Source organism: Sebastes umbrosus, chromosome 14 (assembly GCF_015220745.1).
Source record: "Sebastes umbrosus isolate fSebUmb1 chromosome 14, fSebUmb1.pri, whole genome shotgun sequence".
Classification (NCBI taxonomy): domain Eukaryota; kingdom Metazoa; phylum Chordata; class Actinopteri; order Perciformes; family Sebastidae; genus Sebastes; species Sebastes umbrosus.
The window spans coordinates 15,338,364-15,342,414 of record NC_051282.1 but is presented as its reverse complement, the minus strand read 5'-3'; positions in this window follow the sequence as shown (position 1 = coordinate 15,342,414).

Sequence of the window (4,051 nt, the reverse complement as noted above, 5' to 3'; positions counted from 1 at the left end):
TGACTATGCTCGTCACAAGTCAAAACACGTGGTCGATCGGGTTTAGGCCAGGGTCTAATTTTGGATCAGTCCAGAGGAAAAAGGTGGTCCAAGTTACACTGAAACACCTTTTAGTGCCTGACGGTTATATACCTGGAATGTCCTTGACATATTCTACTCTACTGCATCAGTGTACATTTGTACATACAGGCTAGATGTATTTTGCTGTCCGATGTGTAACAGGCCCAAATGATCTTTGAGGCCGACGAGGTGTTTGTACTGTACAATGTTGTTTGTTTTATTTTTGGTAAATGTACAGAGAATATCTTTACGATGGTGGTTGAAAGCAGAAAGCAGAATTCAACAAATTAAACAGAGAGTTCAAAGTCCCATCCCTTCTGGTGGTCCTCATGGGACTTTATTTTGGAAAAAAATATGAACGGTAGTCAACGGCGAGAGACAAAACATTTTTTTATCCCGTTTGAATTGTGCCATGAATCAATTTAAAACATAATTTTGCAAGTCAAGAAAGTCACTGTTTGTCAAAGGTTTGTCGTAGTATCATTTAGTTTTGTGTAAAACCGCTCAGTGAACTACATCTCTCGTCTCGCACAATATACGTCACAAACACTAGCTAGCAAGCTAACTTAGCTATGACCACGCACAAATGAGACGTTATCTGACCTGATGTGTTTTATCCAGCGACTCCTGGTCTTTTTATCAGCCGGGAAGAGAAAGAACGATCAGACCCGTTGCTGGTGTGAGTACATCCCAGTAGGAAACACACAGACATCGTAGCTTCAGAGAGAGAGACGTCACTACGACACTTTTAGGTGTGGCGTCTTTCTAATTGCATATTTTCAGTCTGATACTTCAACAGTTTTACAACAAACTGAGACTTTCTTGAATTGCAAAATTATCTTTTAAATTGACAAACATCATATGTGTGATTCATGGCGCAATTCAAGCAAATCAAAACAAATTTTGTCTCTCGTCGTTGACTACCGTTCATATTTCTTCTAAAATAAGGTCTCATGGTGGTCCACCGGAAGGGGCGGGACTTCACCTCTTTATACTCCAGGCCAGGACATTATTGATCTATTCCAGCTGACTCATCCCAGTTGCCCAAATGAATTTGATCAGAGACTGCATGAACAGTATGTGTCTGTGTTTACATGTATGTGTCTGTCTTTGTCTACATTTTGTTGTGGTCTATCTGCTCTGGATTTATTTGGATTATTACCTTTCTGTGGCCGTCTTTTTTAAATTTCTCAAAAGCACGAAGCCAATCAAATAAAGATACAAGCCGTAATCCTAATACAGCTGCCGGGCACAAGAAAAGAATTGCTATAAAAAAATATATATATAAATGAATAAATGCTTACCTGCCTTATCAGCATCATTGATAATGCGTAAAGTGCATTACATTATTTTTGTGCTAAATGAAGTCATCTTTGTTTCAGACTTTGCTTTAAACCCAAACGGCTTCATGCGCAGGTTTAAATAGCATATCTGTTGTAGAGGTTTTATCAGTGTGTGTCAATGTTGTGCACTAAATGTAACAAGTTATTATGTTCCAACTAAATGTTCAACAGTTTCATGATGACGTAACGGTTGAGTTTTACTGACCTTCTGTGATTAACATTTTCATAACGTGCATTCAAATCCGATGTTCCCGATGTTTTACGAATGTTTGATCATAGGTGACCTCTGTCCAGACGGTGTACTGTGGAATGCAGTGTCCAAAATAAATCTCCTCTTTGAAAATTTAATATCACGGTGCGCTATTATGTAACTGTATTGGGAGGTAGTTCATGGTTTTCATGGTTTAATCAGCTGAAACGTTTGATCTTTAGGTCATTTTAGATGATGCAAAGCCAACCTTCCCTTCAGCAGAGCACTATGTTTCTGATGAAGAAGCTTGACTTTATGGGATCAGATTCTGTACTTAAATTTGTTTGACGCAACTATTTAGCCTATTTAACTACTGCAAAGAAAAATTACCTTTTTCCTGTTCCTCTCTCCCTGCACCAAATAATTTACGTACAGTCCCTTAAAACAGTGTTTCTCAAAGTGGGGTCCGGGGCACTTTGCCAGGGGGTCCGCAAAATATTTTGGTAAAAATTATAAAACTGTGCTCTATCATCAAAAGTACATAGCTATGCACAGATGGGGACCATTTGCACCAATAAAACAAGCATTACTCCCAATCACGTTAGCTTTGGGCCAATAGAAACTCTGATATGATTGTGACACATCACGTCAATCTGTCATGAAACAGTCACTTCACTCAGGGTGCAATGAAACGTTTCTGCTGCTGCTTAGCTTATTAGCCAGCTAGCTAGCTGGTGAGCATAGAGAAATATTTGAGTCAGTCAATATCGCCAAGTGACGCTAAGACCAAACTAGCTAAATTGAGAAAATATGACAACAGTTATATCGAGTTTGGTTTTATTGAGAACAGCGTCAAAAGACTAAAATGCGTCACGTATCTTCAGGTGCTAGCGAACGAAGCCATGAAACCAACCAAGCTAAAGTGAAATCTGATTACAAAGTGCCCAGAGTATCAGGGCAAAACAAAGTGGTACTAACATGATTTTAAATTTAAATGTGTATCTGTTTATCACTATCAAACAGGTCCGAAGGATATTTAGGTTGAAACGTTTTAGAATACAAATAGTTCCTATGACATCTAAGAGTACAAATGGTAGTAACCATATACTTGATCGGTGTTGATCGTGTTAGGGGTCCCTGGCCCCAAAATGTTTGAGGACCCCTGATTTAAAAGTCTGTTTTGCAAATGTTTAATGAAGCACATTCATTCAACACGTTCGTAGGCCTCAATGGATGCACACGAAGCATTAGAAAACTCAAATACCTTTAAGGAAAAATAGTGATCTCAAAAACATGCTAAAAAAATGACATAATCAAAGTAAGCACAGGAGTTTTCTTCTATCCTTGTCATTGATAAGCAACCCATCTATGTGGTAGAAGGCCAATGTGCATGTTGTCATTGCATATTCTATGCTTAAAACACAATCTTTTGCACATCCATTATCACTTATAGTTTCCCTAAGAATATTTATAACTAAACAAAAATGCTATCCAGCAAGGTATTCTTCACAGCGCCAAGCCCACATCCTAACTAGACACTTGAGTAAGGAGGTTGTTTGTCTCAGTTGACCTTCAACTCGTAAGAGGATAGAGTGATACAGGCGGATTGTTAACCTGAGCCTAATTCCTCTCATAAGGAGCTCTCTTGCCATCAACCTAATGAATGAATCCAAGTGCGAACAAACATTGTTGGTTTGCTGCCAAACGTGAGAGAGTAAATTGGCTTTCAAGAAAAGGCTGGCATGCAAACACAGATGGGGTCGCGGCAGGAGGCTGGGGTCCCGATTTAACGCCGTATGGACGTCGAATCAGGATACAGAAGCTTATTCTGTCTTACAAATTTAGAGAGCAGTAAATACAGAAACAGTGGAGTTAACACTTTGCTGAAGTGTTTAACAGATAAATAGAAAATGGTATGCCTGTTATGCTGATTATCACCACTGCTAAGGAGCTTATGTTTTCGGTTTGGTTTGTTTGTTGTTGTTTTGTTTGTCTGTCAGCAGGATTACAGGAAAAATACTGGCCCGATTTTCATGAAACTTGGTAGAAGGGTGAAGCATGGGCCAATGAAGAACCCATTTCATTCTGGAGCAGATCCAAATCACGGGGCAGATACACAAATTATTTTTCACTTTCTTTAACATAGTGAGATAGGGCATGGTGGAGGTCTGCGCTCTACGACTGCCCTTCTAGTTAAATAGTGTTATTGTCCTTACATTAAACTTAAAAAAAACAATCTAAAGGATGCAGGGAAACCACTATTTACAAACAAAATGTGTTCTTTGTTTCTTTTTCAGTTCTCTCTCTCTCTTGACCGTTTTAGCTAACAAGCTAATGTGCATGTTTAATTCAACATAACAAATATGATTTAAATGTAGTTTAATCACATGAAATCAGGTGAATTCCACTAAAATCAGAGGCCGCAGAGACGGCAGTTTTTAATAACCTGTTAGCTTGG